A 21,647-nucleotide genomic window follows, 5' to 3' on the forward strand; every position below is an offset into this window, starting at 1 on the left:
TCCATTATTTAAACTGTGCTGCTATGCCCGAACAGCCCCAACGCATCTGAGCCATGCTGAAACTGATGTGGGGATGTTGGGTGTTCTGTAAAGTCCTGCCCCTGTTTATATCGCCCTCCTCCCCAGCCCACTCCACCCTGGCCCCCCTCTCTCTGGCCCGCGGGACTGAAGAGACTCACTCACACAGGAAGATCTACCAGGCCAATAGCTCTGAGAAATCCCCACTAGAAACCCATTTTAAGGCTGTGAGTTACTGAACAGAAAGTCCAGAAGTTGCTCTGCCATTGTAATGTTTCCTACCTGGGAACAGGCTATCCAGAGATACTTGCTGCAGTTGTACATCTGGTACATCTGAAGTCCATGTGTCTGGCTCTGTTGGCAACAGTGAGAGTCATGGGGTTACACAAGGGACTAGTTGTTCCTTTGTGTACTGTAAGATGATGAGCTGGCAGCTGTTGTCTCAGTACAGACGTGTGTGTGTGTGCGTGCGTGCGTACGTGCGCGTGTGTGTGTGTGTGCTTGTGCGTGGATGTTAGTGTTTCAGAGTGTCAGGTTAAATCTGTGTTCATTAGTGTTCCAGAGTGTCAGGTTGAATCTATGTTCAGAATCCTTCCACTGTGCAAGTGTTGTAAACACATTGCTCGTCTAGAGAGAGGCCCGGGGTGAGAGGAGCAGCTCTTCACAACATAACTGCGACGTTCACACCTTACATGACATTACAAGGCAACAAGAGACGCTGTAACACCGTCTTAAAAGAGACCAACTACTCCGCACAGTGCAACACAATGGTTAAAAACTGCTATTTCCTCTCCTGTCACACTTGTTCCCTCAACACTACTTCACAGCACTGAAGTTGACTCTGCTTTAAACACAATCAAAGGATTCAATGGATTTTATTCCCTTTTTCCTCTCTTTCTATATTTTCTTCTTTCTTTCTCCCTGTGAGATGACCGAGCTGTTCAAGCGATGAGGGAGGAGGCGGAACAGATCGGGTTTGATCCAGATTTAAACTTCCGAAAAGGTCAACTTCCTGGATTTGTCTTGGAAAGCGCTTGGACATTGTTAGAGGCAAACAAAGTGTGGAGTGGAACAGGGTGTTGTTCTCAATTCACAGCCACTGTCGCCCCACAGAGGTATTGCAAGCATGGGTGTGGATATAACTGCATGATTTCATACGTGCATATGTGTTTGTGTGCACGTGTCTTGAGTGTGTGTGTCCATTTTTATGCACTTATTGTATGTCTCGTAGTGTGTGTGAAGGTGTTCATGATGTCACCAGGGTGGGGGACCGTCCCCAGTTTGTCAGGGTGCTCAGAAGTGTGTTGCCACCACAGCAGGAGGGGTGACAGAGAGAGCACTTCTGGGAAACGGGCCATTTTTTTTAGCTTACTATGACTGTGACATGTGGTTGTTGTAACTGTAAGTTGCTCAGATAAGAGTGTCTGCTAAATGATTCAAATGTAATGTAAATGTGTCTGTCTGTGGGTGGGGACCGGGCAGCTGCAGGACACAACACTCATGTGGTTCTGATACTGTGATGTGTCCTCTGACTGTTTACAACCATTTGAATATTTAGGCTACCTGAAAAATGGCCTAAGAAGGCTGTCATTAGTGTTTTACAGGTAGTCAGTCAGTGTTGGGCAATGGTCTTCATTTAGTGCAGTTTCTCCTATTCCTGCTGTGCATATAGCTTCAGCGTTGCTGGATGTGCTCAGTGATGAGACTCATAACATGAGACAATAAGCATTGTGACCTTACATTTGTCACTGCATCTGTGGAAAATACAATGTAAGTACTGGGCGCTGTCATCATATCAGATCAAATGTTTATCAATTCCTCCCCGGACTGATAAGTGATTCAATTTAGTGCTAATCCAGAGCACTTAACCACTCATGTTAAGACAAGCAGCAACGCTTGTGATTTCCAGTTCTTACTTTTTGCTACTTTCACTTCTACAGTGCCCCCCTTATAGTGGGTAGCCTATATCTCTGGTTCTCTGGTTTTGTCCCCTCTCCTCTCTCTCTTACCCTCTCTCAGTATGGAACATACCTCTGACCCTACAGAATGGTGCTCACTGTATTAGCAGGCCAACATAAACAGTCTCCAGCATGGCCCATCAGTCAGCAGTGCTGCCCCCCCGACCCCCTTCTGCCACCTCCATCCCCAGCCTCTCTCTCTCTCTCTCTCTCTCTCTCTCTCTCTCTCTCTCTCTCTCTCTCTCTCTCTCACAGAGACAACTTTCACTGGGGGCCCAGAAATGTGCAGGCAGCTGAGTAATGCTGGGCCTTAGCCACCACCACATACACCTCTATCTGAGACCCATGCTACACCTTCACCTCTAGCCACTTCCCCCCTCTCACTAACCCTAACCCTGTAAAGCTTCTATAAACCACTTGAAACATTCATCCTCTGTTCCCTTACTGTACATATAGCAAATTCCCTCCACACCTCTAACCCCCACTGCCACCCCCTACCTCTGGGGGAGGGAGGGAGAGACTGGGAGAGAAGGAGGGAGTGGGAGAGAGAGATGACTTTGAGCACACAAATACCTCTCCCTCTCCAGCGTAAATCATTACGTACTCTTGGCACTCCTCTTGTTCAGCTCAACCTGACCTTGCTGTCATTATGCGGCTGTCTGTCTCTCCCTAGCATTGCGGCTGCCTGTCTTGAGTGACGGCTGCTCACTGGCTTTAAGAGGGGCCTGTGGCTCAGCTCTGAGCTGCAACAGATCCATTCAGCCGGGAGAGGTTTATTGACGGATGGATGATATCCCATAGAAGTCGGCCTGGCTTGCCACCTCACCACCAGGCGCCTGCTGCCACCTCCGAGAGACACGCACCCAGATAAGGTGACAGGAAGTGGCAGCAGACAGGGGGAGGGGGGAGCGAGGGGTAGAGGGAGGAAACAGACGGAGGGGAGAATGGCTGTGTCGAAAACATCACAAAGGGAGAGTGTAGAAAAGGGTAGAGAGAGAGTGTGAAAGGAGAGTGAGTGGAAGGAGATAGAGAAAGATATGGGGGTAGAATGTTAAACTAGAGCGTGGGAGGGGGACAGGGGGGACAGCAGGGTAGACCTGCCCATGCTGCAGTGTGTGTGAGGGAATCAGAGTGCCAGGTGAATCCCAGACAGCACAGCGCTCTAACTATCTACCACCAGGTAACGCCGTTCAAGCACTCATTTCATGCTCCACTGAGATCCACCTTCTCTTCCCTCCTCCACCTTTCCCTTGTTCACTTTCTACTGCTTAGCCACACTCTCTCCTCACTCAATCCTTTCTTGCGCTCTGAATGTGTCATCTTACTGTGTTCTTGCACCTACACTGCTCATCTTCCCACTCTCACACCGCACACGCTTTACTTCACGTGCGCACGCATGTACGCACACACACACACACATATATCAAATCAAATCAAATGTATTTGTCACATACACATGGTTATCAGATGTTAATGCGAGTGTAGCGAAATGCTTGTGCTTCTAGTTCCGACAATGCAGTAATAACCAACGAGTAATCTAACTAACAATTCCAAAACTACTACCTTATACACACAAGTGTAGGGGGATAAAGATTATGTACATAAAGATATATGAATGAGTGATGGTACAGAACGGCATAGGCAAGATGCAGTAGATGGTATCGAGTACAGTATATACGTATGAGATGAGTAATGTAGGGTATGTAAACAAAGTGGCATAGTTTAAAGTGGCTAGTGATACATGTATTACATAAAGATGCAGTAGATGATATAGAGTACAGTATATACGTATACATATGAGATGAATAATGCAGGGTATGTAAACATTATATTAAGTAGCATTGTTTAAAGTGGCTAGTGATATATTTTACATCAGTTCCCATCAATTCCCATTATTAAAGTGGCTGGAGTTGAGTCAGTGTGTTGGCAGCAGCCACTCAATGTTAGTGGTGGCTGTTTAACAGTCTGATGGCCTTGAGATAGAAGCTGTTTTTCAGTCTCTCGGTCCCAGCTTTGATGCACCTGTACTGACCTCGCCTTCTGGATGATAGCGGGGTGAACAGGCAGTGGCTCGGGTGGTTGTTGTCCTTGATGATCTTTATGGCCTTCCTGTGACATCGGGTGGTGTAGATGTCCTGGGGGGCAGGTAGTTTGCCCCCAGTGATGCGTTGTGCAGACCTCATTACCCTCTGGAGAGCCTTACGGTTGAGGGCGGAGCAGTTGCAATACCAGGTGGTGATACAGCCCAACAGGATGCTCTCGATTGTGCATCTGTAGAAGTTTGTGAGTGCTTTTGGTGACAAGCCAAATTTCTTCAGCCTCCTGAGGTTGAAGAGGCGCTGCTGTGCCTTCTTCACGATGCTGTCTGTGTGGGTGGACCAATTCAGTTTGTCTGTGATGTGTACGCCGAGGAACTTAAAACTTACTACCCTCTCCACTACTGTCCCATCGATGTGGATAGGGGGGTGTTCCCTCTGCTGTTTCCTGAAGTCCACAATCATCTCCTTAGTTTTGTTGACGTTGAGTGTGAGGTTATTTTCCTGACACCACACTCCGAGGGCCCTCACCTCCTCCCTGTAGGCCGTCTCGTCGTTGTTGGTAATCAAGCCTACCACTGTTGTGTCGTCCGCAAACTTGATGATTGAGTTGGAGGCGTGCGTGGCCACACAGTCGTGGGTGAACAGGGAGTACAGGAGAGGGCTCAGAACGCACCCTTTTGGGGCCCCAGTGTTGAGGATCAGCGGGGTGGAGATGTTGATACCTACCCTCATCACCTGGGGGCGGCCCGTCAGGAAGTCCAGTACCCAGTTGCACAGGGCGGGGTCGAGACCCAGGGTGACGAGTTTGGAGGGTACTATGGTGTTAAATGCTGAGCTGTAGTCGATGAACAGCATTCTCACATAAGTATTCCTCTTGTCCAGATGGGTTAGGGCAGTCTGCAGTGTGGTTGAGATTGCATCGTCTGTGGACCTATTTGGGCGGTAAGCAAATTGGAGTGGGTCTAGGGTGTCAGGTAGGGTGGAGGTGATATGGTCCTTGACTAGTCTCTCATAGCACTTCATGATGACGGAAGTGAGTGCTACGGGGCGGTAGTCGTTTAGGTCAGTTACCTTAGCTTTCTTGGGAACAGGAACAAAGGTGGCCCTCTTGAAGCATGTGGGGACAGCAGACTGGGATAAGGATTGATTGAATATGTCCGTAAACACACCAGCCAGCTGGTCTGCGCATGCTCTGATGGCGCGGCTGGGGATGCCGTCTGGGCCTGCAGCCTTGCAAGGATTAACACGTTTAAATGTTTTACTCACCTCGGCTGCAGTGAAGGAGAGTCCACATGTTTTGGTTGCAGGCCGTGTCAGTGGCACTGTATTGTCCTCAAAGCGGGCAAAAAAGTTATTTAGACTGCCTGGGTTTTCTTTTTGTAATCCGTGATTGACCGTAGACCCTGCCACATACCTCTTGTGTCTGAGCCGTTGAATTGCGATTCTACTTTGTCTCTATTCTGACGCTTAGCTTGTTTGATTGCCTTGCGGAGGGAATAGCTACACTGTTTGTATTCGGTCATGTTTCCGGTCACCTTGCCCTGATTAAAAGCAGTGGTTCGCGCTTTCAGTTTCACGCGAATGCTGCCATCAATCCATGGTTTCTGGTTTGGGAAAGTTTTAATCGTTGCTATGGGAACGATATCTTCAACGCACATTCTAATGAACTCGCTCACCGAATCAGCGTATTCGTCAATGTTGTTGTTTGACGCAATACGAAACATATCCCAGTCCACGTGATGGAAGCAGTCTTGGAGCGTGGAATCAGATTGGACGGACCAGCGTTGAACAGACCTCAACGCGGGAGCTTCTTGTTTTAGCTTCTGTCTGTAGGCAGGGAGCAACAAAATGGAGTTGTCACGCTAAACTTTAATAAATGATGACAAACAGGGAATCAGCTCATATATATTTCATTGGGGGGCCAGAGGGTTGGGGTTGTGTGTGTCGGGGGTGTGAGGGCATCGCTGTCCCTCTGGCATCATGCTGGGCTTTGCGTGTTGTTGGTACCAGCAGCCAGGCACAGCATTCCTCATGCTTCCCAGAAACAGTTTGGAAGAGTTTGTGCATATATTATGACAACATTTTGTGACATTTATGTTCGATATGGACTTCCGTGAGGGTGTTTCGGGCACACAAACATTTTTCTGGAAGCAAACCGAAGCTGAAGTCCACACCCCTTAGTTGGTGAACAGTAGGGATTCTTCAATTTAGGCTTTGTTGTCATTCAACGAGAGACAACTCATTTTCATGCACATTTTTTCGCTGAGAAACACTCCACCAAACATCTTAGTTGGATGTAAAATTGCGCTACTAAGATCTCTGAAAAAACAGACAGATTACAGATTTCTTGAGTATTCTTCGATAAATTCAGACCATTTTGAAGAAGTGTATACTGGCTACGGCAACTCAAAATGGACAAACAGTACTACTGCTGCTTTTTTCTTTGTCTTTTAAGGGAGTATGCGGGCACAATCGTTTGGCTAGCCAAACTGAAGCATTCTGATGCCTTCACCCTCCACACGGTCTGTCAATCTCATAAACACATACCTCTCCTTTTGTCTTTTGTCTTTTGTTGTCTCTCTTCTCCCCTTCTGTTACACACCCTTCTCTTTTTTTGGACCTCTTTTCTGGTGACAATTTATCCGTATGTTATTGCCTACTCTATCTTGGTGTATTGATATATGAATCGGGTTTAGATTCGGCAGCTTACAATGATAAATTAGTTTTAATTAGACAGTCATCGATTGGAAAGTGTGGGCCAATACATCATGGCGGTGTACATTTGTCAGATCATTCAGCATGGGCCTCAGCAATGTTTGGAGTTGGACTGTCTGAAGAGACCAATAAGAGAGGGGGGAAGTGGGAGTTCGACCTGTCCTGAAGAGGCCTGAGATTAGAGCCTGGGACTCAGTCAACACCGATCCCCTAGGCAGGTCAGAGCAGCCATGTCCCTGTACAGGTTTGCTTGTGCCTTGGGATCATGTATACTGTGCTAATGCCTATACAAATAAATAGTAGCCTAATGGCATTGTACAATATGGCGAACTTAGCAAACAAGACATTTGTGCTAAGTGCATTGGGGCCGCCATCTTTATGGACCCCCGCCATTCTACAAATTTCTCCATTGAGCCGAGATACATTTTTGCATTTTTAAAGCAAATTTCCTGCAATTCTTCACATTTTGCCATGCACCTGAGAGAACATTTACCGGTTTTAAAGTTAGTTTGCTGCAATTCTAGACATTTTTTCAGTGCTAATTCTGTGTTCTTTTGCTCAAACAAAGTAGCAAAATGAATACTGCTAAATTCATTGTTTTGGGAATTTTCAATTCTCTCTTTATTTTATTTTGTTATTTTACCTTTATTTAACAAGGCAAGTCAGTTAAGAACAAATTCTTATTTTCAATGACGGCCTAGGAACAGTGGGTTAACTGCCTGTTCAGGGGCAGAACGACAGATTTGTACCTTGTCAGCTCGGGGGTTTGAATTTGCAACCTTCCGGTTACTAGTCCAATAGGCTACCCTGCCGCCCCTACTGTGTAGCTTTTATTTGAGACATTTTTTGCTCTCAAATATTATATTATTTAAGAAGATACAGGTCCATTATCTTTTCTACATACTTTATATCTGGTTTTAGCCGTTTAAGTTTACCCTGAAAGCGTTTTTCCATCCTGGAAATTAATTTCCCCAAAATATGTATTATTATTTATTTACTTGAATCTGTTTGGACAAAAATGGTTAGGAGGACCGCCCAAGGATTACAATGACAGGAAAATACCTGCCTACTTGCCTACAAATGGTTGTGTAGCTTGTGTAGTCTTCCATGGTCAATGATGGGTTGGGATTGTGCCCTGCCAGAATGGTTCTGAGGACATTGGGGTTTCTCTGGAAAGTGTTTGAATGAAGCAGGTCCCTGGGGTTTCTCTGTGAAGTGTCAGGACCATGGGGTTTCTCTGTAAAGTGTTTCAATGCACCGATTTGTGTTGTCAGTAATCCTGAGTGACAGGAATCCACGTTAAGCTCACCACCACCAGCAAGGAATGAGAGATCCAGAGACCTGCCTGTCGAGAGAGAGAGCGAGAGGCCAGCAATGTTTCTTTACAAGTGCCCCATGATTCCTAGCTGCCAGGGCTCATTGGCACTTGCCATGATTGACAGAACAAACTTGACCCTTAGCTGTAAACACTTTAGTAATGGCTCTACCCTCACTCTCTGACTGGTTGTGTTTGTGTGATGCATTTGTGTGAGAGAGAAATAGAGAGGAGGGGACAGGGAAGGGAGAGAAAAATATGGTGTGTGTAGTATGGAAGTTTGTGGACAACATTCTAAGTGGTTTTCCTCAGGCACCAGTCATCCATACTATGCTGATGGGTCTAGGGTCTCATACATACACACTGTCCCCAACCCAAACTGTTGTAGAGGAAATCAGTGCCATGGTTTCAGATATCTTCCACCAGCCATGAGGGTGCTGTGTCACTGTATACGCAGGGATTCAATGTACTGTTGGATGGATCCTAGGAGGGAGAGAGAACGAGAGCAATAGCGAGAGAGGAGGGCGACTGACATGAAGGGTGCTTTGTGATCGACAGGGATTAGTATGTGGTGGGAAGGCAGTGTTGTGTGTGGAGAGAGTCTAATTAGTGTAATTACGGAAGCAGGTACTAACTGGAGCGTCTCAGTCTGACATGGCCCTGACAGGGCTCTGTGTGTGTGGATCCAGTGGTGTGCTGTCAGATGGGGCCCAGCCCACTGCCTGCCTTCCTGCGAGGCAAAAACAAATGGTCCGCCTCTCACTGCCTTGTTAACATCATTAAAAACAGGAATGAGGAGCACAAAGGCTGGTCCTGCTGGCTGTCTAACGAAGGACCAGCGCTGTCACTCAAACACCATCTGTCCCTGACTCGCCTCGCACTTTAACACAAGTTTCACAGCCAGCCCTTGAAACTGAGATGTACAAATAACGAAGTGTGTGAAAAGTGTGTTGATTTCACACAGAACAGACAGGAATCAGTTCTAACCCTCTGTAGGCTTATAGTTCTCCCCTAACATTCATACTCAGTAGTATTTCATCTGACCAATCAGGATTCCCCAAAAAAGGGCAGTTCAGCCACAAACCCTTTAATGCAGGTCAAGGTATTTACATCTCTTAAGCATGTTTCTCAAGTCCTCAGGTTTCCCCTCCAGGCTTGTCTGTCTCTAGGGAGCGACATTAAGGAAAGTGAAAACGTGCCCCAGACCTCCTCCTGTCACTCACAGCTGACTGACAGACAGACATCTATAAGGAGAGGGCTCCCAGAGGACCAGGGTCAGAGACTGTGGGTGGGTGATTTCCAGTCACATTGGCTGATGAGTACCTGACTGCTATGACTCTTTTGAGAAGGCAATGGGACTAAGTTGTGTATCTTTTCTCCCTCCTTTCTTTTCTCCACTATTTTTCCCATCCCCTGTGCAGGAAGGCACTCCACCCTCACTGCCTTAGAGAACTGAGGAAATCGTGTGCAGTTTGTAAATAAGGTCTGTCAGTAGGATTACACTTCTCTGAAATTGGATTTTTCCCAGCTACAATAGTCTATTGTGATTTTCCACCTTGCATTATATCACCCAGCACCACTGGCAGGCAGGCTGATTGATCAATGAATGCACATTAATGCTAGAGTACTGTCGGCTGTAGCTGTTGTCAAGAGATGGATGGAGAGACAGAGGAGGATGGAGGGAATGAGAAAGAGAGATTATCATTGACTCTACTACGCAGTCATTAAAAGGAGGTTCCCAGGATCGGTACAGCACAGCCTAATTGGGTGCAAGAAAGGCTTCTGGAATCAATTGGTGGGGAGGGGGTGAACGGTGGGGTGGAGGGATGAACGGGGGGTGGAGGGAGGAACGGGGGGGTGGAAGGATGAACGGGGGTGGAGGGATGAACAGGGGGTGGAGGGAGGAACGGGGGGTGGAGGGATGAACAGGGGGATGGAGGGATGAACTGGGGGATGGTGGGATGAACGGGGGATGGAGGGATGAACGGGGGGGTGGAGGGAGGAACGGGGGTGGATGGGGGGTGGAGGGAGGAACGGGGGTGGAGGTATGAACGGGGGGTGGAGGGATGAACGGGGGTGGAGGGAGGAACGGGGGGTGGAAGGATGAACGGGGGGTGGAGGGATGAACAGGGGTGGAGGGATGAACGGGGGGATGGAGGGATGAATGGGGGATGGAGGGATGGAGGGATGAATGGGGGACGAACGGGGGATGGAGGGATAAACGGGGGATGGAGGGATAAACGGGGGGATGGAGGGATAAACGGGGGAAGGGGGTATCACAGATGGAATTAAAGTTGTGCCGCCTGAAGGTAGCAGCGTCTATACTGGAATCGATTCAGGAGGCTGGAAGATATTGGTAGAGTCAGCCAGGCAGTCTGGACCCACTCACCCCCCTCACCTCTCCACCCCTCCCCTCTGACTTCTGGCTTCAGTCCTCTCTGCTTTCCAGATCAGTCAGACGCTCTCAAGTCAGGATCATCTCATGCTGGTAGTGATTGTGGTGGGCAATTCTGGAATGGGTGTTATGGAACATATGCATTTTTTACTGTATTAAAACTTGAACATATGTATTAGTAGTCTAGACTCTTAAATTAATGTGTACTGCACCTCAGGACTTGACTAAGGCTGAATATTTCAATAAAAACCGAGGTCTCCAAAATAATATTGTATGAATACCAAGATGTTCCAAAGGCCTCTTGAAAATAGATTTGTATTATGTTATCGCCACAATTGTTACGGTTTTCTTCCGTCGAAAGAGAGTCGGACCAAAATGCAGCGTGGTTAATACGATACATGTTTAATGACGAAAAACACGACAATACAAAAGCAACAAACAGACCGTGAAAACCTATACAGCCTATCTGGTGACAACTAACACAAAGACAGGAACAATCACCCACGAAACACTCAAAGAATATGGCTGCCTAAATATGGTTCCCAATCAGAGACAACGAGAATCACCTGCCTCTGATTGAGAACCGCCTCAGGCAACCATAGACTTTGCTAGAACACCCCACTAAGCCACAATCCCAAAACCTACGAAAAACCCCCATACATAAACACAACACAAAATAAACCCATGTCACACCCTGGCCTGACCAAATAAATATAGAAAACACAAAATACTAAGACCAGGGCGTGACAACAATGTACGTTTTTAAGACACAATATTTTTTTAGAGGGAATGAAAAAGAACAAAACATAAACAAATTAAATACATTTTACAATTATTTGTTTCAAATACCACCCTTGACCTCCCTGAACTCCTCCCGATCAAAATGGCCCATAAATAAACCACAGTCCATAGAGTTGGACAATGTAACTTAGTCAAGTGGATCTGGGATGAAGAAGTATGCGGATAGAGGGTGATTACAGTAATTGACGTTGATCTTTTCATCTGTCCTCCTTGGTCAGTAACCGGAAAATATAACGATTGGATTGCATTTGTGGTTTTTGAAAGGGAACCTACTCTCTCTCTCTTGGCGAGGCGAGTTGTCCTTGGCCCCAGTGGAAGGGTAATTGTCAGCCGTGGTGAGGCTCTTATCTACTCTGAAGGGTGTTTTTAGAGGAACAGAGGATAAAAGCTCTTCAGAGGTTTTTTCTCCACCTATATTTATACCAACCACGAGCCAAATGTGTATCTGTATGAGTACATGTTATATGACAGAGAGAGAGAAAGAGAGAGAGAGAGAGAATCCTCTTATGGGTCCTGGAGGAGGCCAGTTTTAGAGAGAACAGACGTGTCTGTAGAATGGAAATAGTGTACAACAACAACAACGAGGTCTAATGCACATAGCTGTTTTAGTGTACATTTATGCCTACTATACCAGCCTGGGTTTGCAGGCCGGCATGTTTTTGCTCAATTGAGTTGCAGGGTAAGAGAGTGCCCATGTACACTCTCTCGCTCTCTCCCTCCTTCCTCTCTCTCTCTCTCTCTCTCTCTCTCTCTCTCTCCTTCCTCTCCCTCCCTCCTTCCTCTCTCACACACACATGCGCGCACACACACACACACACACACACACACACACACACACACACACACACACACACACACACACACACACACACACACACACACACACACACACACACACACACACACACACACACACACACACACACACACACACACACACACACTCTCTCTCTCTCTCTCTGTTTTATGGCCCTGGATGGAGACTGTTTAATCGCCCCTGGCTGATCTGACTGTTGTTGTTTGCTGTCTGTGTGAATTGCAGGTTGCAGGGTGCTAAGTAACACAGGGAAACACTGGCACATTAATTGAGCCCTCAGCGGCTTTTCCCGCTCCCTAAAACAGATGCATTTCACTGTCTTATCAATCCAAGACACATATTTCCATATTTTTCCAATATACTGCCTGTGTTTGTCACAACAAATGGCTCCCTGTTGTAGTTGATGTGAATATACGTGAAAAGCAGACACAAGGCCTAATGGTTTTTATATATTAGACACAGCACGGTACACAGACAGAAAGCCATTGCCCCCTCCCTCACCTCTCCTGGAGACACACAACTACCGTTGAGTTAGGGCCGTGGGTCTCGTCTCGCTGCGTGAGTTTAGTCTAAACGGCGCTAGACCGGAAGGGTCCCGCTCACTGGAGCACCATCAGCTCATCTTACCCTCCTCTGAAAGCATCTGAATTATTCAGCACCATGCGGGTCTCAGAGTCAGTTCCTCCTGCAGCGGGAGCTCCACCAGTGAACAGCGAGAGGAAACATCTCTCTGTGCGTGCCGGGTCAGAGTATCCAGCGGACGAGCACCACGGACACTCCTGTCAGCTCTCATCCCCAAAACCCACGGCACAATTAACGCCATGACACGCTGTCACTTGGAGTGTCCGACGGTGGAGGAAAGAGGCTCTTCTGGAAAGCGTAGAGTTGAACGAGTCCACCGGTGGCCTGAGTGACATAAAAAATGACATGGCCTCAAGGGAGAAGACCACTAGGAGAAACAGCTGTGGCTAAATATCTCTATTTCTACTCTTTTATTTGCAGATCACGTCACACTTTCAGCCCGATATGTGCCTGTAACTTCGTCTCTATTCCTCAGTACTAATTAGCCGCTGTTATAAACATTGTATTCATTTCGGGATTGTGGGGGGTGGACTGTGGAGACATGAATCGGTCATCATGTTTAGTTATATGACCCAGGAGCTCGCTGCGGTGCTGGGCTCAGTGATGAAAAGAGCCTCAGATGTAATGTGAATGTAGATATAAATCAGCCTGGTGGTGGAGGGGCCTGTAATGACAGGGCCCTGGTCAACAGTAGTGCACTGTATAAGGAAAAGGGTGCTATTTGGGATGGAGCCTAGAACTCTGCTCTTGCTCAGTGAGCAGAGAGAGAGCAGAGAAGATTCCCATTGAAAACCCATTGAAAAGAGAGTAACCTCAAAAAATCTGAATGGTTTGTCGTCGGGGTTTCGCCTGCTAAATAAGTTCTGTTATACTCACAGACATGATTCAAATAGTTTTAGAAACCTCAGAGTGTTTTCTATCCAAATCTACTAATAATATGCATATCTTATCTTCTGGGGATGAGTAGCAGGCAGTTGAATTTGGGCTTGCATTTCATCCGGACGTGAAAATACTGCCTCTTGTCACCAAGAAGTTAAGTGGGGAAACAACATTTTTTGCCAGCACTTTCATTTGCATGACTGATCAAAAGTCGTTTTCTCTCTCTAGTCCCTCTGCGGCAGACATTTGGTGAGCAATCTGTTTGGAACATCAAATCGCAATTGAATTGCAGTATAGAATCGCAATACATATCGTATCGGCACCAAGGTATCATGATAGTATCGTATTGTGAAGTCCCTGGCAATTCCCAGCCCTACACTACACAATACACATCCTGTCCCCGGACTCCGCACTGAGGACCACATCATTCGTCTGGGGGAGTAGGAGGGGCCCGACGGGGCGAAGTACCCCCATCAAGGTGGTGTATACGGAGTCTGTGTCTGGTTTTGTGAGCCCCCTATATGTGTACACGCCACGGTGCTGTGTGTGTGTGTGTGTGTGTGTGTGTGTGTGTGTGTGTGTGTGTGTGTGTGTGTGTGTGTGTGTGTGTGTGTGTGTGTGTGTGTGCGCGTGCATGCGTGTGTGCGTTTTGGATGATTTTGTGTGTGCACTCTCCTCTCAAATGATGTTCTCAAGGACAGGCGGTGTGAAGGGAGTGTCCTTGAGCTATACAGATGAATTCACTCCTTTATTGAATAGGGCATGTAACTGTGAATGGGGTGTATAGGCTACGGGACGGGAGAGAAAGCACCAGTGTCAGTCCATTATTGGAGAACTCTGCTGTGTGTTGTGTTCCTGCCATGTAACTTGTCTTGTAGCGTGTCATTTTCCCTCTCATCCCCCCACATCCCTTTCTCTCTCCCCTGGCAGGCAGGATGAGGGTACCACTGTACTGTAGCTCTGTGGTTAAGGTGTTGAGTGCTGACTGCTGTCACAGAAGGAGGGGGGAAAGCTGTGGGAAGAAACAAAACCATCTCAGGCCATTGATTCCCATCGGCCATAGAGAGAGGATGGAGAAATGGCGAGAAAGAGGGAGAGAAGAGCTGGGCGAGAGAAGGAGAGAAAACAAGTGTATTCACACAGAGAGAACAGGGGGGGGGGGTGTAGTGCGCCACACACACACTCACCGTCTCGCCCCACAGATGGCACTCTTTTAATGTTGCACCTACAGGGTGGTGTCTGTGTTTTGCTTGATGGGCTGTGGTTGAATCAGCGGTGGGTGTTTGACTGTCTTCCTCCCCTGATGCTGCCTGTTCAGGGCTGATCAGTGATCAGGGACTGTGAACCACAGTGATCTCACAGTGGTATATCTGTCAATGTCAGCTCAATGTTTCTCCCCTCCCAGCCCATGGCAGTGGCCAGGCAGCCACACTGTACCTACCTAAATCAGATCAGTAATCAGAGCACTTTCCAGCAGAACCTCCATCTGCGCTGCTCTCCTCCTCTCCTCATGCACCCAGCCAGTGTCCTAGCAGGCAGGCAACTCACAGGCGGGCAGGCAGGCAGGTAGCTCGCAGGCAGGTAGGTCACATGGAAGGCAGCGCACAGGGCAGGTAGCTCACATGGAAGGTAGCTCACAGGTAGGGCAGCTCACAGGGAAGGCAGGTCACAGGGCAGGTAGCTCACAGGGAAGGCAGCTCACAGGGAAGGCAGGTCACAGGGCAGGTAGCTCACAGGTAGCTCACAGGGAAGGCAGCTCACAGGGAAGGCAGGTCACAGGGCAGGTAGCTCACATGGAAGGTAGCTCACAGGGAAGGCAGCTCAGGGAGCTCACAGGGAAGGCAGGTAGCTCACAGGGCAGGTAGCTCACATGGAAGGTAGCTCACAGGGAAGGCAGCTCACAGGGAAGGCAGGTCACAGGGCAGGTAGCTCAGGTAGCTCACATGGGAAGGTAGCTCACAGGGCAGGTAGCTCACATGGTAGCTCACAGGGAAGGCAGGTCACAGGGCAGGTAGCTCACATGGAAGGTAGCTCACAGGGAAGGTAGCTCACAGGGAAGGCAGGTCACAGGGCAGGTAGCTCACAAGGTGGGGAAGGTAGCTCACAGGGCAGGTCACAGGGCAGGTAGCTCACATGGAAGGTAGCTCACAGGGAAGGCAGCTCACAGGGCAGGTAGCTCACAGGTAAGGCAGCTCAGGCAGGTCACAGGGCAGGTCACAGGGCAGCTCACATGGAAGGTAGCTCACAGGGAAGGTAGCTCACAGGGAAGGTAGCTCACAGGGCAGGTAGCTCACATGGAAGGTAGCTCACAGGGAAGGCAGCTCACAGGGAAGGCAGGTCACAGGGCAGGTAGCTCACATGGAAGGTAGCTCACAGGAAGGTAAGGCAGCTCACAGGGAAGGCAGGTCACAGGGCAGGTAGCTCACATGGAAGGTAGCTCACAGGGCAGGTAGCTCACATGGAAGGTAGCTCACAGGGAAGGCAGCTCACAGGGCAGGTAGCTCACAGGGAAGGCAGGTCACAGGGCAGGTAGCTCACATGGAAGGTAGCTCACAGGGAAGGTAGCTCACAGGGAAGGTAGCTCACAGGGCAGGTAGCTCACATGGAAGGTAGCTCACAGGGAAGGCAGGTCACAGGGCAGGTAGCTCACATGGAAGGTAGCTCACAGGGAAGGTAGCTCACAGGGAAGGTAGCTCACAGGGAAGGCAGGTCACAGGGCAGGTAGCTCACATGGAAGGTAGCTCACAGGGAAGGTAGCTCACATGGAAGGTAGCTCACAGGGAAGGTAGCTCACAGGGAAGGTAGCTCACATGGAAGGTAGCTCACAGGCAGACTGGAAGGCTGTTGAATATGTATTACTTAATCAGGGTGATTGACGGAGTGGCATTTCCATCTGATGGGAGATGGAAAGATTTCTCTCTCTGTCTCTTTCCTCTCTCTCTTCCTGGGGTGTAGCTGTTCCCACACTGTCATTAGCTTTCTAGCTAAGTGACATTAAGTCTGTGCTCTGCGATCTCCCTAAGCCGCTGCAGCCTCCATCTCAGAGCTGTAATTGTTTCTGTTTTTCCCGGGTTGTCTGAATGAACTTGTCATCCCTCCAGCCTCTCTTCCTCTTCCCCCTGCTCCCCCCTCCCTCCTCCTGCTCCTCCTCTCTGCAGCCAGGCCCTATAAAGGTCCAGAAACGTAGGCTATTTGTCGCAGGGTTGTGTTCGCCGCCCCCTAAGCCCCCCGCTCAGTTTTATTTCAGCAGTGGGAATTGGCAGCACAAAGTGCAGCATGAAAAACAGAGGGCAGAAAGTCATTTTTTTTTGTTCAATTGCAGCTCTCAAACCCTGACATCAGTATTCCACTCAGACCTGGAGTCTGACAAAAAGCGAAAAAGAGCAAAAGCGAGGGACGGAGAGGGGGGCGAGGGACGGGCAGAGAGAGACAGGCGAACATTGAAGTCTTTTGATTGCAAATTGTAAATGCGCCTCTCCCTCCATCCCCCTCTCTCTCTTTCTCTCACCATCTTGTTTCAAAGCAGAAGGGACTCAAGCTGTAGGTGAAATAAATCACTGGCAGCCTGGGCGAGGAAGGATAAAGGGAGGGAAGGAGGGGTGGGTATACAGGATGGAAAGAAAGAGGCGCTTTAGTTCTGACTTCTGCTTTTGTTTTGGCCTTCACCGTGAGATGACCCCTGCTCTGTTTGTGCTTGTTTTCACAGAGCCCAGCCGCTTCTCCAAACATAAAGAGACTCCCACATCCCCAGAGAAGACAACCTTCCATTGACAGGTGAGTGACGGGGGTAGCGTCCTGACGAGGAACAGACAATGAGGGACGGGGGTGTTGCTGCTGTGAAGGGGGGGGTTGGTCTTGATGAGAGGAGGGGGTGTCTCTGCCTCTCTGTCTCTGTCTGTCTTAACACCCCTGCTAGCTAGGCTGAATCCCTCTGACAGTGTCAGTGGAGGCTGCAGAGAGCTCTCGCCAACTCTGCGCTCTCACACAACACAGAATAGAGTAATTTGTCAGGGGGATGGACGGACGACGGCAGTGCTCCGAGTCAGCACTGGGGGTGGGGTTGGCTTTGGGGCGAGCCTGTCAGAAGTGACAGAGAGAGAGAGAAAAGGGGGAAGAGCGATGGAGGAGTAAAGAATGAAAGGGGTGAAAATGGGACGTGGGGTTGATGGTCGGTGTGGAATCTAGGGTGTTGTGGGTGTGCCCTCCGCCCCCTCCCATGACGACATCCCTGCGTGGCACAGCTGGACCCGCTGAGGGCTAAGAACAGGAGTCTCACATTTCTGATTAATGATGGAGTATGGTCTCAGACAATGTGCACGATTTGGACAAAATATCTATACTGAACAAAAATATAAGCGCAACATGTAAAGTGTTGGTCCCATGTTCCATGAGCTGAAATAAAAGATCCCAGAAACGTTCCATATGCACAAAAAGCTTATTTCTCTCAAATGTTGTGCACAGATTTGTTCACATCCCTGTTAGTGAGCATCTCTCCTTTGCCATGAAAATCCATCTACCTGACAGGTGTGGCATATCAAGAAGCTGATTAAACGGCATGATCGTTACACAGGTGCACCTTGTGCCGGAGACAATAAAAGGCCACTCTAAAATGTGCAGTTTTGTCTCACAACACAATGCTTAAGATGACTCAAGTTTTGAGGGTGCGCGCAAAACTGACGGCCCGCCCCCCAGGTGGTAAGGGTAGGCAACAACACATCTGCCACGCTGATTCTAAACACAGGGGCCCCTCAGGGACGCATGCTTAATCCCCTGTGTTGAATAGGGTGTTTTCCATGTGGCCAAAGTGCTTAGTGCCAATCAGGTCTTTGAGACAGACCTGATTAAAACCGCATGCCTTGTCAAAAGGACATTAGCTTGATGTACAAAAATGGCCAGGGTCTATAAAGGTTCATATCAAACCGTAAATGAAAAATGCTGCCAACATGCCAAACTTTCCAGCTGCTGTCTTGAATATTCAGTACCGTCCGTAAGAGGGAAGCTAACGTGTGTGTGTGTGTGTGTGTGTGTGTGTGTGTGTGTGTGTGTGTGTGTGTGTGTGTTTGTGTGTTTTTCCCGGTACTGGTACTCCCTCTATATAGCCATGGTATTTTAACTTGTTATTGTTATTCACTGTGTATTTATTTATCTTTAACTCTGCATTGTTGGACCCATAAGTCAGCATTTCACTGTTAGTCTACACCTGTTGTTTACGAAGCGTGTGACACATAAAACTTGATTTGATTTCATGGGAGACAGAGAAAGAGAGAGAAAGAGATATATAAACAGGAAAGAAAAAGTGATGGCCAGATTATTAAAGTCACACACTCCCTCCCATTGTTTTGTCTTCTGTTGCGTTACCTAGTGTTGGCCAATAAGAGAGCTGGAAAGTTTCTCCACAAATCAGGCTCACTCAGCAGGTTACACAAATGGAACGTCTCATCCCATGCAAGATCTGATACATCATTAGCTTTTCCCCTCTGTTTGTTTTTGCTCTCTGTCGACTAGAGAAACAATTTCCACATAGCTTGTCCCATAGGGACGTTCGGTATGTAGGCAGTTGCTCTCCAGGCAGGTCACACCCGTTCTGTGAGAGCTACGCTCACTAACCTGCTCAGGCAGATGCAATTGTTTTCTTAGGCTCGGGAATTACAGTATCAGTGCTCTGCATCATATTGCAGCATTCCACTGGTAACATGATAAATCTTTTCAATTCCATATTGTAGGGGTTTGTTAGCTCAGCAATAGTGCAGCACTTTTGTGTCGGAGCTGCAGAAACCCATAATTATTCATTTTGACACTTACCGTGGATATCAAATTGATATAAAACAACCATGGAATATTTTATCGTTCCCTCAGTACCAGTGACGGCCGTCCAAGCTTCCTGCCACCTAGGACCTCTATACCAGGCAGTGTCAGAGGAAGGCCCTAAAAATTGGCAAAGACTCCAGCCACCCTAGTCATAAACTGTTCTCTCTGCAACTTCACTGCAAGTGGTACCGGAGCTCCAAGTCTGAGACCAAAAGGCTTCTTAACAGCTTCTACACCTAAGCCATAAGACTGCAGAACAGCTAATCAAATGGCTACCCAGACTATTAACATTGACCTCGTTATTGTTATTTTATTGTATTTTATTGTTACTTAAAAAAAGTTTTACTTTAGTTTATTTCGTAAATATTTTCTTAACTCTTACATTTCTTAACTGCATTGTTAGTTAAGGGCTTGTAAAATAAGCATTTCCCGTTAACGTTGTATTTGGCGCATGTGACAAATAAAATGTATTTGACTGTCATTCATATTCCATTCACCCAGCTCAACGTAACGTCAATAGGTTAAGGCTACTACATGATACTTGAGTTTTCCCTGTACCCATCATGAGGTTGCTACAACCAAGCCTGTGCACAAAAGGTTACGACGTAGGTGCAGAGGTAGAGAGAACTGAGTAATCAAGGTGACAGATAGTGACAGATTCTATACCGCCTTGCACTCTGTTTGTCTGCATCTAACTGATCTAGGATGTCATCATTAGTCCAACAGCTACAAGTAATTCCTTCTCCCAACTATCTACGACCTCTCCTCCTGTCACCTGTTCTCTTCGCCTGTGGACCTGTGGCTCTCTGTGACCAGGCGAAAAAACCTTTCCGAGCCAAACCTTCATATAATAACGTCATAGTCAACTAGAACTACTAGAACTAACACGTTAGTAAACCTGCTACACTCATGCAGTACAGTGGTCAGTCAGAAAGCAGGTTAGCAGTTACACCGGCGGGCCCCGGTGGCAATAAATGAATTTACAGCTTTCAAATGAGTGGATTCAGCTATTTCAGCCACACTCGTTGCTGACAGGTGTATAGAATCGAGGACACAGCCATGCAATCTCCATAGGATAACATTGGCAGTAGAATGGCCTGACTGAAGAGATTAGTGACTTTCAACGTGACACCGTCATAGGATGCCACCGCCCTGCTAGAGCTACCCTTGTGAAGCGTAAACGTCTTGGACCAACAACGGTTCAGCCGCGAGTTGGTAGGCCACACAAACAGAACGGGACCATTGAGTGCTGAAGGGGGTAGTGCGTAAAAATCATCTGTCCTCAGTTGCAACACACACTACCGAGTTCCAAACTGCTGCTGGAAGCAACGTCAACGCAATAGCGGTTCTTTGGGAGCTTTATGAAATGGGTTTCCATGGCCGAGCAGCCGCATGCAAGCCTAAGATCGCCATGCACAATGCTACAGGTTGGCTGGAGTGGTGTAAAGCTTGCCGCCATTGGACAGTAGAAACGCATTCTCTGGAGTGATGAATCACGCTTCAACAACTGGCAGTCCGACGTACGAACCTAGGTTTGGCGGATGCCAGGAGAACGCTACCTGCCCCAATGCATAGTGCCAACTGTAGAGTTGGGGTCTGCCAGGGTTGTCTTTATGTGGTAACTGGTGGATGGGGTCAGATAGGGTTCTCTTTATGTGGTAAGTAGAGGATGGGGTCTGACAGGGTTGTCTTTGTGTGGTAACTAGTGGATGGGGTCAGATAGGGTTGTCTTTATGTGGTAGACGATGGGGTCTGATAAGGTTGTCTTTATGTGGTAAAGGATGGGTTCTGATAAGGTTGTCTTTATGTGGTAGATGATGGGGTCTGATAAGGTTGTCTTTATGTGGTAGAGGATGGGGTCTGACAGGGTTGTCTTTAAGTGGTAACTAGTGAATGCGGTCAGACAGGGTTGTATTTATGAGGTAGAGGGTTGGGTCTGACATTGTTGTCTTCATGTGGTAACTAGAGGATGGGGTCAGATGTGGTTGTCTTTATGTGGGAACTAGCAGATGGGGCTGACAAGGTAGTATTTATGTGGTAACTAGAGGATGGGGTCTGATAGTGTAGTCTTTATGTGGTAACTAGAGGATGGGGTCTGACAGGGATGTCTTCATGTGGTAAAAAGAGGAAGGGGTCTGATAGGGTTATCTTTATGGGGTCTGATAGGGTTGTCTTTATGTGGTAACTAGTGGATGGGATCTGACAGGATTGTCCGTATGTAGTAACTAGTGGATGGGTCAGACAGGGCTGTCTTTATGTGGTAACTAGTGGATGGGGTCAGATAGGGTTCTCTTGATGTGGTAAGTACAGGATGGGGTCT

General features: G+C 47.9%; 1 protein-coding gene across 1 annotated transcript in view; it reads left to right on the forward strand.

Annotated features, from left to right (window-relative positions):
• Positions 1-21,647, forward strand: part of LOC112232642 (extracellular sulfatase Sulf-2) — a 203,512-nt gene that overhangs the window by 24,896 nt on the left and 156,969 nt on the right. The window contains exon 2 of the mRNA XM_024399821.2: positions 17,226-17,293. The gene's annotated coding sequence lies outside the window, so the exon portion shown is untranslated. The remainder of the gene's footprint in view (positions 1-17,225; positions 17,294-21,647) is intronic.

Source organism: Oncorhynchus tshawytscha, linkage group LG16, assembly GCF_018296145.1.
Source record: "Oncorhynchus tshawytscha isolate Ot180627B linkage group LG16, Otsh_v2.0, whole genome shotgun sequence".
NCBI classification, from domain to species: Eukaryota; Metazoa; Chordata; class Actinopteri; order Salmoniformes; family Salmonidae; genus Oncorhynchus; species Oncorhynchus tshawytscha.